This window comes from Rhinolophus sinicus, chromosome 1 (genome assembly GCF_057876585.1).
Source record: "Rhinolophus sinicus isolate RSI-liver-muscle chromosome 1, RSI-T2T, whole genome shotgun sequence".
Classification (NCBI taxonomy): Eukaryota; Metazoa; Chordata; class Mammalia; order Chiroptera; family Rhinolophidae; genus Rhinolophus; species Rhinolophus sinicus.
The window spans coordinates 111,446,366-111,460,041 of record NC_142501.1 but is presented as its reverse complement, the minus strand read 5'-3'; positions in this window follow the sequence as shown (position 1 = coordinate 111,460,041).

Here is a 13,676-nt window from a genome sequence, read left to right as displayed (position 1 = left end):
CACCACCACTTTGTAAGGAAATCGTTCTTAGCTTCCTTTGTAATGCTGGCTTCCTTCTCTCTCTCTCTTTTAAATCTTATTCTGATGGTGCTGGTTGAGTCTGTTAAAGAACTTAAATTCCAAATGTTCAAACTCGTTTTGAAGTTCAGCTCTCCTGAGCCATGGTAGAAATGTATCTGAGCCTCTCAGCTGAGTCCTAAATCATTCCCCTGAAATGCGATGACATACCCTCCAGCACCTCTAAATGATGGCCTGGTCCAACCTGGACGTCATGGAACTGCAGTGTGGCGTGGTCAGTTGTGCGAGGGGGAAGCCCGGGCTTGGACGTGTGTGTCTGTGCACATGGGGGTGTGGGGTGGGACAGAAATCTCTGCTGAGTTCTGTCTGACTGAATGGATAGATTAGATATCTACCTGACAAGGTGAGACCCCACGCATTTTATTGTCTCCTTAAACTTTAGTCCTACAGTCACATGTATGATATACCTATAGGCCCAGCTACATGATTTATGGGGCCCAGTGCAAAGTGAAAACAAGGAGTGTCTTGTTCAAAAATGATGAAGTTCAAGACACTGACAGCAGAGCCTTCAACCACAGGTGAGATACTTCTGAGCGTGGGCCCTGAAGGACGAGCCAGGTCACACGCCCATGAAGCCAACCCTCCGAACCTGCCAGTTTCTCTCCTGAGATTGGACTGAACAGGACGTCTCTCAGTTAATAGTATCCCTCTTCTAGATTAGAAGAAGATAATTTGTCTTCATTTCGAGACTACATCATTCATCCGTAGTTATCATTAACCCTTTCTGAGCTGGATTTCTCAGGAGATTCTCTCCACGCTATCAGAAACATCTGGCCTTTGGCTCCAGGTTCCTCCTGTTAGTTTACTCAGCCCTGGGGAAGCAGGGGTGAGGTTTGGTTCCCGGATCATAGCTAACACTCTCTATCACCCTTCTCCCGCCTGGCTCCTCCTCGCTAACCCTGCTTGTTGTAGCAGAAAAGTGGACCGCACCACCTTTGGAATTTTATCATTTGGACAGTGGGAGGGAGAAGGGCCTCAGCAAGCTCACTAAGGCTCACAGGATCCCGGGTGTGTTTTCTGATCCGAGTCCCCTGGGGCTTCTTCTCCAGTCAATGCTTCTTGGCTTAAGGGCTCTGAGTTGAGGGTTGTGGTGACTCAGCCGACGGCAGTGCCCGTGCCAGCCTGTCATTGCTCCGTGAGCTCTGCCTCCTTTGCCCTGGCCGCGCACGGACCTGCCAATGCCAGCAGCTCAGCCTGCATCCCTCTTCCCTGCTCGTCATCCTGATCTCCTTGTTTGCTGGTTTCTGATCAACATGGGCATTGGGCATGTGTGCCAGCCCTTGGGTTGCTCTCAGGGCCTTTTAAATATTGGGGTGCTTCATCCACCACACTCAGGTTCCCAAGAGGAACACAGAAGGCCAGCAGTGCTATTTTCATTCCTGGTGAATAGTCTATCCCCTAACTCTCTTTAGTGAAACACCAAGATACATCCCGAGCCTAAGAGATCCAGCCCTTCCTTCTGAGGAGGTAGGTAATATAGGGGGGCTGTGGAGTATCAGGGGCACATGGCGTGTGCTCAATGGCAAACCACCACTTCAAGAGGAAATCCTCTGCTGTTGTGCAGCCCAGCTCTACCTCTGAGGCCTCAGAGAGGACCTTGAATTCTGAGGAGCCCAGACGGTGGATGGGGCAATGAGAACCTGGGCTCCTCAGGGACACTGGGCTGGGAGTCAACAAACCTGGGTTCTGGTCCTATGTACATAGTAGCAAAACAATGGTCCCTCAAAGGTGTTCATGGCCTAATTCCCGAAACCTGTGAACATGTTACCTTACATGGCAAAAGGGACTTTGTGATTAAGGATTGTGAGATGGAAAGATATTCCTGGATTATCCAGGGGGGGCCAATGTAATCACAAATGTCTTTATAAGAGGGAAGAAGAGGGTTAGAGCCAGAGAAGGAAATATGACGAAGGAAGCAGAGGTCAGAGTGGTTCAATTGCTGGCTGGAGTCACAAGCTGAAGAATGTGGGTGGCCTCTGAAAGCTGGAAAAGGCAAGGAAATAGTTCTCCCCTTGAGCTTCCAGAAGGAATGCAATCCCGCCAACACCTTGATTGTAATCCACTGAAGCCCCTGGTGGGCTTCTGACCTTCACAACTGTGAGCTAATACATCTGAGTTTTTTCGAGCCACTAAGTGTGTGGTTACTTGTTACAGCAGCAGTAAGAAATGAATACATCCTACATCTGCCATTAGTGTGCAATTTGACTCTTGGGCCGGTAACTCCTGTTTCTTGACCTAAGGTACTGTACTTCAGGGAGCATGATACACAACGGTTTTTAAACATTTAATAGAAAATTTAAAGGAGCAGGATACTTTTATCAGTTGAAACCATATGTGGAAGCCCAATGTAAGACAGATGAGAGTGGAGTTTCTCCGGTGAAGTTTGGGACCCACTGGGTGAAACAGGCAGAATGGCGCTGGGGCTGGGCCTTGGGCTGTCTACTGTTCCTGACTTCCCTGGGGGTGAGGGTGGCGGTGGGCATGCTGCATACTTCATTGATTGACAACCTCTGGCACACTAAAACACCCATTGGAACGGAGTAGAATTTAAACTACTATGGTTACCAATGAGGCTTTATACCCGTATTTTGTTTTGGGTGCTCTATACAACTCCTAAGAATAGACCTCATCTTCAAGGCATTTCCATTTTTTCTGAGATCTGCACTTCAACTCCCTCCTGCACTTAAACAGGAAGGTAGAGGCCATCCCTTTCAAACGAGTAGTGTTAATACAATACCTTTCTTATATGAATAGTCATTAATACAACACAGGTGGCAAGACCCACAACTAGGTTTTCATTGTTACTGAAATTGACTTCTGTGGCTTCCTATTGTCTTCAAAGTGCCCTTGGGGAAGGTCTCTTCCCCTAGAGGTTTCCTTTTGATTTTCTTCTGTTGTTCTTGAAGGCTGGCCAGGGTCTCCTGCATCTCTGTGCAAATCGAGTCTCAGATGCTGAAAATTGGGGACATCTTAGGACATCATGCCCGAAAACTGGAAAAGATAAGCAGACACAGTTTCTTATTGGCATTAAAATTCTGTGGGAGGACACCAAGGGCGATATAAACACAGCCCAACTATGGGATCAAAGCTTCATTTAAAAAACAAACAAATAAGCTCCATGGGCTAGGATTACTACTCCCTTAGTAAAAGCAACTTTAGGACTAGACAAAACAAACACGAAATTGGAGGAGGGTTATTAAATGTGAACTTGTTTGTGCTGTACAGGAAAATTTTCTTGGTCACTTCGTGAAGAAATATACATAGCAAGATGAAAGGGGATATATATATATATGTATGTTTGGCACTGGGGGTGCCAAAAATATGTATATATGTGAATTCTATTCATCTTTTGTTATCAATGTATATTGAGTATTACAATTTTAATACAGTTTTTTCCTTTCTTAAAATATGTATACATTTTGGGGGCACCCTCTGTGTATGTACGAGTATATAAGGTTTGGAAAGTTCTGGAATACAACTGAATTTATTCACTAGTCTTTTGAATATTATAGGGCATCTTCTCTCATTGGTCCATTCTACCCCCAGCTCTGAACCTTATTCAGACCTCAACTCACCAGGGCAGCCCTGCCATCTTCCAGGGCAGCCAGACAAGACGTGGCCACTGGTGGGACCAACATGACTTAGGCCAAATGTGGAATTTGCAGCAGTCCTCTCACATCTGGGAAATAAGCTCTGGTCCCTGCAGGGAGAGCAGACCAGCTCCTCCCTCTGCCTGTATTTCCTGTTGTACCTGGTCTGGCGTCTCTTTTTCCTTTGCACCTTCTCCCTCTGGTTCCTCGCCCTAATGATCCTGTAGGGACGGAAAAATAATTTCCCTCTACCTTTCTGAGTCCTTGGCTGAGACTCTGTAATAAAAGAAAGACTAAGAAGAGAGAAACAAACAGAAGTTTATTAACATGTAGACCCCATGTGTACGTGGGAGACACCTAGGCAAGGATGACAGGCTCCCTGGCTGAGGTGGCTTAGACTTCATGCCTGAATGCCACCCTAACAGGGAAAAGGGAGGGGACACAGGTGTCTTAGGGGAGAGGAAATGACTTTCAGGAAGGATGAGGGCCCTTAGAAGAACAGATGGGAGGTATGACAGTTTGTGACAAAGTCTGTCTGGGTGTGATGTCACCTTCTAGTCTCCTTTTCTGTGACAAGAGTCAATTTTCCCTGGTTGATGAAACTCCAGCAGGGCATTTATGAAAATTGAGCTTCTTTTGGAGGGTCTGTCTGTAGGCAGATAAGGGGGAGTTCAGGGAAAGCCTCTCCCTGCATTTGCTGCTTTTCAAGGGCCTATGGCTCAAAACAATCCATATACCAAAGTGGCATATTTTGGGGTGGCACGTGCTGAACTCCTATTCGTCTTTTGGGAGGCCTATTCTGCTGCTCTTCAGCCTCCCATCTGCAGGCCCTGTGCTGGCCCATATAGGTGGGAGCACTGGGGGTTACAGAATGGACTGCCTCTGTGCAGAGTCCCTGGCACTTGGTGGTCATTCAACTGAGGAGAAATACAGCTGAGCAGCAAACATGGAGACAACCGAAAAAGGTTAGCTGCTGAATATAATAGTTAATTCTGATAGAATTTCTTTCCTTGGCAATTAATTTGCCACACTTCCTAGGCAAGAATCCTACCTTTTCTTGTTCTCAGAGTAAGAAAGAAGAAAAAACCAAACCAAATTAATCAGACCCAAACAAGAAACCAAACCCAACCCAAAACATCTCACCTCACCCCAAACAGAAATAAGCCCTATTACTCACCAACTCCAGCAATGAGAGAAGAGATTACTATCAGGGTATGACGTCATTATATTCTACATTAACTGCAGCAAAAGAGCAGAGAAGAGGTGAGGCTTTGGAAAGAATGCTCAAAGAACGACACCCTTCCTCCTTGATTGTTTAGACACGACTTGCAATCAAACACTAAAAACAGACCAGCTATAAACTGTTTGACCAACTCACTTGCTATGGACTAAATGTGTTGCCCCCAAATCCGTATGCTGAAGCCCCAGTCCCCTCATGTGACTGTATTGGAGACGGGGCCTTTTAAGGAGGTAGTTGGGGTTAAATGAGGTCATACGGTGGGGCCCTGATCCAATAGAACTGGTGCCCTTATAAGGATACGAAGAGACACCAGAGCTGAGCTCTCGCTCTGCCACATGAGGACATAGTGAGAAGGTGGCCTTCTGTAAGCCAGGGAGAGAGTCCTCACTGGAACCAGACAGAGCTGGCACCTTGATCTTGGACTTTTCAGCCTCCAGAACTGTGAGAAAATAACTGTCTGTTCTTTGAGCCACTCAGTCCATGGTAATTTCTTATGGCAGCCCGAGCAGACTAAGATGTCACCTTACCTTTAGTCGGCACAGAGATGGTGCAGCACAATGAGTTGAAGGAGCATGACACCCCTCACTCTGCCCAGATTCAGTGTTGGAAAAGTAGCTAATGAGATCGTGGTGACTCAAGGATTTAGTGTAGATTAAAAAAATACTCTATTTTTTATAACTTGGAATTAATGTATTGTTTAAACCAAAAGTTTAGCAATATTTTAAAGTATTATTTTTTTTTTCATTTATAGCAGGCCATTTGAAATGTTTGTTGAGTGAATAAATGAATATATGAAAATGATACTACCAAGCCCATAATAGCTAAGACCTGTTCTCTTACGTTTCCCCTGTATTGAGGTTAGCTTTATATTTGACCAAGGCCAGGCCCATATTCAAGTGGTTGTGTGTCAGCTACACTCTCACCAAAAACACAATTGTCACAGTTATCAGAGCTGCAGGATGACTTTAGGGGGCTCTAGGCCTATTTGCCTTCATGGACCACTTCCTTCATTAAAAAAATTTGTATTTTAGAATATAATTCTTCTGAGTATAAAACCAATGAACATAAAGACATTTTCATGAACTCATAACAGTATCATGCCCCCTCAGCACCGCACCTCTGTGCCCTGACAGAGGTTTATTCTGAGTTTCCGAGGTCTGAGTCCTACTTCTATCACTTATTTGTTGTGAGATTTGGGGACAGTCACTCAGCATCCTTTTCTGTAAAAATGAAGTGGAGAAAAATCTTCCTCGTTAGCAAGAAGCTTGTTTGGTTGGGGAAGACTCTGACAAGTGCCTTAGGATGGGGTGTGCTGGAGAAATAACACATTGTCTGTGGGTCAGAGGGCGAGCTGGAGCTGAAGATAAGAGAGTTTGCCCCTCCACCCAGAGGCCTGGTAAAAAAAATTGGGGTGTCAAGAACAGAAATGTCGAAGGGAGTGTCAGGAAAAGGCTTCTCTTCTTTGTCTCCTCAGTACATCTTCAGTACTATTTCGGTCTCTCTTTAAAGCTTTCCGAGGACTGAATCCATCTGGGGAAGTTGAAGGTGCTGAATCTGCTCGGAGGTGGGCATGGGTCTAGAACAGAAGCAAGAGCTGCCCCTGACATAGGGGGAAGCTCTTAGCCCAGTGCCGGAAGCGCTCGGTAAACACTACTTTTATTTTTTTCCCCCTTTCATTCACTAATGCTTTTTCAAAAATTATTATTAGTTTCAGGTGTACAAAACAATAGTTAGACATTTACACCCCTCACAAAGTGACAGCCCCCGCCCCCAATCTACCACCCCTCCCACATCACTCAGCCCCCACAGTTCCACTGGCCCCATTCCCTGCGCTGCACTCCACACCCCGTGACTGTACTGTGTTTCCCCAAAAATAAGACCTAACCAGAAAATAAGCCCTAGCATGATTTTTCAGGATGACATCCTCTGTCATAAGCCCTAATGTGTCTTTTGGAGCAAAAATTAATATAAGACCTGGTCTTATTTTCGGGGAAACATGGTATTAAATCACCGTCGACACCCATCACTATTCAGCTTCAGCTGCACACCCCATCTACACCGTCCCTGAGGTGGTCTCCCCAATAAGACAAGTGTCCATCTGACACCCTACAAAATCTTTACAACATTACTGATTATAGTCCCCAAACTGTCCTTCGTATCCCCATGGCAATCTTGTGGTTACCGATTGTGCCTTCTCATCCCCTCACCCTCTCCATCATCCCCACCCTGCTCCCATCTCGCAACCCTCAGCTTTTTGTCTATATCTCTGAGACTGTTTTGATTAGCCTGTTCATTTGCGAATAGAAATTCATAAATGCTGCCTTTTAATATTAACAGCCCAATACAGGATTGAAATCTCGTTTCTGCCTCAGTTTTGACTGATACACTAACTAGGCCAGATAGTTATCTCGGACAGTGGGACAGTGGTTCTCACCTGGTGGTGGCTTTGTCCCTCCTCTTCTAGGGGACGTTTGTCAATGTCTGGAGACATTTGTGGTTGTCACAACTCGGTGGGAGTGTGCCACTGGCATCTGCTGGGAAGGGGCCGTGGATGCTTCTAAACTTCCTGCACAGGACAGCCCCCACAGCAAAGGGTTGTCTGGCCCAAAACGCCCATAGTGCCAAGCTTGAGAAACCCTGATGTAAATCCTTTCCTGTGATGACCTCTCCCAGAATAAACAATCAAGGAGCAATCTTTATATTAATAGCGTACTATGAGGTCAGCTGACTCTACTACTTAAAAAAATTAAAATAAAAAGTAAACAACTATATTTATGAGCTTCTTCCTCTCCGCTGCCTCAGATAAACTGGCATCTAGCTAACTTTACTATATAACCTGCTAAATAAGTTACTTTTTTCTCAGGACTAACAAGCAAATGTGACTTTCCAGTGGCAGTAAGCTGGCAACAAGTTAATTAAGCAGCCAAGATTTCAAACCAGAGCTAAACTACCATCGTCCTCTGCTGGAGAAATTTATGAGTGCAGCTTTAAGTGTTAACACGAAATAATTGACCCAGATCATTCTTATTTAGCAAGTATCTGGGGCCACTGACATTTTTCTTTGAACTTGTGATTGCCTAAAAGGGCAGTGTTCATATTGGTTTATAGGATCAATTTCTTTTTTTATATAGTACCCAAAGTTTAGACATTATTTGACAATTACATCCTCTGTAAGCACAAATTAATTCATGAAACAGTATCAAAGTATAATGATAGAAACAACAGAAGCAGATCCTAGGATGTTCTTTTCAAATTTTTGATTACTTAAAAACTATAGAAAGTTTGGAAAAAGTATAAAAAAGTGAAAGGAAGGAGGAAAAAAAATTATGTGTTGTCCTACTTCTAGAAAAAAAATATGACTATTTACATTTTGGAATATTTTCTTCCAGTCCTTTTTCTAGGAACAAAGATGTTTTAAATTTTTTTGTTGTTGTTTGTTTTGCCCAGTTGTTACATACTATAGATAAAAATTTGTGTCCTGTTTTTTTTCTCTAAACACTTCATAATCGTTTTTCCCTGTTATTATGGGCATTTTTTGTTACTGTGAGGAACATGCGTGTGTGTGACCCAGATTCCCTGTCCAGGGGAGGAGTTGGTGCTCTAGCTGCTGCCTTTGGCTGCCACCCCTCAGGGATCCCTCAGCTGCAGGGGGCCACCTGGACCAGGCTCTCACCCTGCCCAGCACAGCCCACATCCGAGGACTGGCAGAGGCAGGTGTGAAGGCCCCGCCCTTCAACCCTGGAGCTCCCCAGGGGGTCGGCTGCAGCTGGACCTCTGCCTCGGCCCAGCTCTTCTTCCCTTCTTGTTTTCTACAGCTGCTTGCTGAGGGCACTTCCTGAATACATCCCGAATACACACGAAATTCCCTGTCAGCGTCTGCCTCCTAGAGAGCATTCCCTGTGTGACTGTAACTTCTAATTGTTTGAATGTAGTACTCTGTGTACATGTTTTAAAAACTTGAACACAATTCCTCGAGTCCCGCAAGGGATGGTGGGCAGTGCCCCCTGCAACTAAGATTGAACACGGCACTTTGAGCTGAGCTGTTGCTGAGCTCCCGGATGGCTCAGTTGGTTGGAGCGCGTCCTCTCAACCACAAGGTTGCAGGTTCGATTCCTCGACTCCCACAAGGGATGGTGGGCTACGCCCCTTGCAACTAGGGCAACTGGAACTGTTGCTGAGCTGCGCCTTCCACAACTTAAACGGCACCCTCCACAACTAAGATCGGAAGGACAACAACTTGACTTGGAAAAAAAGTCCTGGAAGTACACACTGTTCCCTAATAAAGTCCTGTTCCCCTTCCCCAATAAAATCTTAAAAAAAACAAACAAAAAACTTGAACAGTACAGAAGGGTATTTGGTGCAAAAGTAAGTCTCCTCCCCACCCTGACCCCCCTCCCCAGTTGTCCTTCCCAGAGACAAACACTACGATCCATTCTGAGTGTACCTTTCCAGGACTGGACTGTACAAATACAAGCATGGGTGTTGTGATGGTTCATGTTATGTATCCCCTTGCCTGGGTGACAGGATGCCCCATGGCTGGTGAAGCATTGCCTCTGGGGAGTGTGTCTGACGGCACTCGGTGAGCTGAGTAAAGAGACTCGCCCTCCCCGGTAACGGTGGGCCTCATCCAATCAGTGGAGGGTCTGACTAGACAAGGGCTGGAGGAAGGGAGGACTCCTGTCTGCCTGTGTGAACTGGAACACTGAGCTGCCCTCGGGCTCCGGTTCTCAGGCCTTTGCCCCTGGACTGGAGCTGACACCATGGGCCCTCTGGCTCTCAGCCTTTGAACTGCACCACTGACTTCCTGCGTCTCCAGCTTGCCGACTGCAGACTGTGGACTTCTCAGCCTCTATGCTTGTGTGAGCCAATTCCTTATAATAAAGCCCTTTCTAGAGACATCCATCCATCCATCCAACTATCCTATTTGTTCTGGTTCTTTGGAGAACCCTAATGCAAACACATATCACTTAAAAAACTTTTCACTTTGAAATAATTCTAGATTTACAGAAGAATTGCAGAGTTAATACCTCCTTCACGTAGCTTCCTCTAATGTTGCCATCTTACACCACCATATTCACCACAGTAAGAAATTAGCAGTGGCACCATGCTGTTAACCAAACTACAGATTGAATGCAGAGCTCACAAGTTTTCCACTACTGTCCTTTTTTTGGGCAGTGTGGGATCCCGCTTTGCATTAAGCGTATCACTTTTAGTGGCTTCATAATATTCCTTCCAACCGAAGTCCTAGAATTACACACTTGGGTTGGACCCAAAGTAATTCTGTTTTTTGTTTGTTTAATGCTAGGTAATGTAAGTAACACACTGGTTCACAGTTTCTTCATAAAGTTTCTTCTTAATTTCTGATTCTTTTTAGAGGGTATGGCCATTTTTAAGGGTGCTGATTCACGTTGCCAAATGTCCTTCCTGCAGAATTGCACGTTCACCCAGGAGCACGTCATTGCACCCTTTCCACCACCGTTTTGTCAGCAAGGATGACCTTTGATTCAACCTAAATAGGTATGTGCTGTCGTGCGGGGCGGCCTGTGGGGTCTCTGGTTCCGCTCCCCACATAAGAACGCAGGATATGGTGAGGCCAAAAAGGAACACCCACGGAGCCATAGGTAGGGGAGTCATACCACTTTATTCTCGCTGGCGGCATCCGCCTCTCTGCAATCCGCGCTTGCCAGCTCAGCCACCGTCTTCTTGCTAGCCCCCATTTTCCTGCTAGCATAGCCCCAGGAGTAATATTAGTGGCCAATGGCTCACTGGTTACAGCTGACAGCCAACTAGCCACAGCTGATGGCCATCTAATCACAGTTGATGGCCATTTACTACCTGAGCCAGCACCTTTCCATGTGAGGCCCGGAGCCTGGAAATTGCTTTCTGGGGCTCTGTCCCCACAGTGCTGTTCCAATTCCCTCCTTCTCACCTCTTGGGACAATTTTCCACAAGGTCAGTCATGTCCAATGTCAAGTCTATGTCTATTGAGTTTCAACTGATCTCCAGGACACGGCCCTCTTGAGGCCTCCATTCTCCTTCTGTCTGGGCTGATACTCTCCAGCCTCCTGCTCAGCTGTCACCCTGGGACTTCCCTTTGCTCTCAGTTTTGGAACTGACTTTGCGACGCTCCAGGGCTGGTATCTTAGCCTGGGTTCCTCCAGAAAGCAGAGCCTGAGCCCCAGGTTTGCATGCAGGTATAGTTTATTTTGGGAAGTGACCTCGGGGAGCAGGAATAGGAGAGAGAAACAGGAGGGAAAGGCATACAAGGTGACAAAGTGAGTTGTGAGATAAGAGAAAAATATAGATATTGGCCTCTGCCCCCCACTCCTGGCTCAGGTCTCCTGAGACCCTGTAATTTCTTCAGTGGTAAGAGCACCAGATGCATCTCAGCAGTGCCTTTTGTTCTAATGAGGTGACTCTGAGATTCACTTCAAAATAGTCTGGGAGGAGGGAAGGGCAGGTGATACGTGACTGGCCAGGACAATTGATGAATTACCCACTGATGACTATCAAAGCTGGGTACTGTGAACATGGTACTTTATCACACATTCTCACAACTTTTCCATATATTTGAAGTTGTTCGTAATAAAAACCCCTTAAAAAAATATGCCATTCCAGGTGACTCAGTATCTGGTGTAGGGAAGGTGGAAGAGGGCGTAGGAAGGTTGACATTGAAGCTGACGAATGACAGGAGCTCCAGACGTCTCCAGGGACTTTCGTGGGTTAAGACAGTGCACTCGAGGGGCAAAGAAAACAGTCCATTAAGAAAACTGGACACTTTCTTCCAACACCAGCTAGTTCAAGACTTTCCAAGGCTGACTTGTCATTCACGGTGAGAAACTGTCATCTCTAAAAAGTCAGTCCCAGTGATGATTTCACAAAGTTCTCCATAATTTATTTTAAAAAGAAACAGAGAATCAAGCTTGAAATGCATCTTTAAAGGAAAGGAGAGGCATGATGCCAAAAGATGAGCTGTTCATTAAAGGCTGGCCATTTGTCTAAATTCTCTGCGCGCCCAGGGCGGCTGTCAGCGCAGCAGCATTTACGTGGGATTATCAGAGCTTTTCGCTGCTGCAATGATGGATAGTTTCCGAGTGGAACCTCTTCTCCTCACAATGACCAGGCATGATATTGAGTAAAATAATGGTCGGCGAGAACATCAGCAAACCCCTAATGAGAAGCTGTTGACAGAAAAATTGCTCTAACATTCATCAAAAAGCCAATAAATGTCAAGGAAGGGACTGGAGATACAGCAGCTCATAAATTCCTTCTCAAGGGGCCTCCAGAGGGGAGATTTGGGACAACACCAGCTCTACCTTCATCCTGAACGTTGCTAATCAAATTCCAGGTAGCTCAAAACAGTTACGGGCTTACCCAGGTGGTGTATGGAGGGCATGTCAGGGGGGAGGCTGCTCCAGCTGTTGGTGGGAGGGTCCTGTTTGGGGCACTAGGACTGGCGAGGTCCCTATCTTTTGAGTCATGTAGATCTCGTCACAGTTTGTGGTCAACTCGGAGCCAAGACCCCTCCCAGCTGAAAAAGCCAAAGCTTTATATAGATGATCCCGTCTGCTCAGCAGTGAGTCACAATTGGTTTTTCCTCGAGTTCTGTAACATGTATCGCCTATGACATTCATTTAGGAACCAGTGCTTTTGCTGCCTAGGAACAGGTCTTCTGTGGGGAAATCCTGTTTGCACGTTTTTGTTAGGGGAGGGTTGTCCACTGAGTGGCTAACGTGACCTGTCTGTTCATTGAGTTAGGGTTCCCGCAAAGGCAGACCCCAAATCAAGGACTGATGAAAGTGGTTTATTTGGAAAGCTATCCCAGGAAGCACAGAGAGGACGTGGGCCCAGTCAGGCAGCAAAGGAGAAAAGCCAGGAAAGTCTGCATTTGGCCCATTTGACCTCATTTAACCTTACACCTCTTTAGAGGCCCTGTCTCCAAATATAGTCACAGTGGGGCTAGGGCTCCAACATAGGAATTTGGGGGGAACACAATTCAGTCCATAACACGGGGAAGCTCTTACCTGTGTCACCTGCCCACCACAGCTGCAGGTGAGATGGAAGTGAGTCATGGGGAAGGGACTGTGGGGGGGTCATCAGCAACGTGACTCCACATGTGTAGTTTAATTTAATCCTTTCAGTCACTTAGGAGCTATGTATTGTCATCATCCCTATTACAAGCATGAAGAAACTGAGACCCAGAGGTGAAAGAAGTGGCCCCATGTCACGCAGCTGTCACAGGGGTAGGCTCGGAGGCAGCCCAACTATCTGACTCTTGTCCCATGATAACTATTTTGTATTTGAATTTTAACATGGTCATGACTTACCTTGTCTCCTAGATTAATTTCTTGGAGGCTCAGAATTGTCTTGTACTTTAAAACACACCCATCCCCTAGTGCTTAGCACAGTAACACATGAGACAATTTTGGTGTAAGGTTCAGAGAAGCGTATTAACCACTTCAGTGATGCTGTGAAGAGAGTATCTATTGATATTTTCATCCCTTGCCAACCAACCATGTATGTCATATATCACTCTATGTGAAGATTGTTTTATCCCCAGCAGTGTACGCATTCGGAGATCAGAGCATGCTTCAGTTATGCTTTCAAGAAAGCAAACAGGCTTCACAGAACGCCAGGTCTGATTTCATCCCAAATCTTTTTTTTTCCTTTTAACATTTTATTTTTTTAAATTAAATTTATTGGGGTGACAATTGTTAGTAAAATTACATAGATTTCAGGTGTACAATTCTGTAATAAATCATCTATAA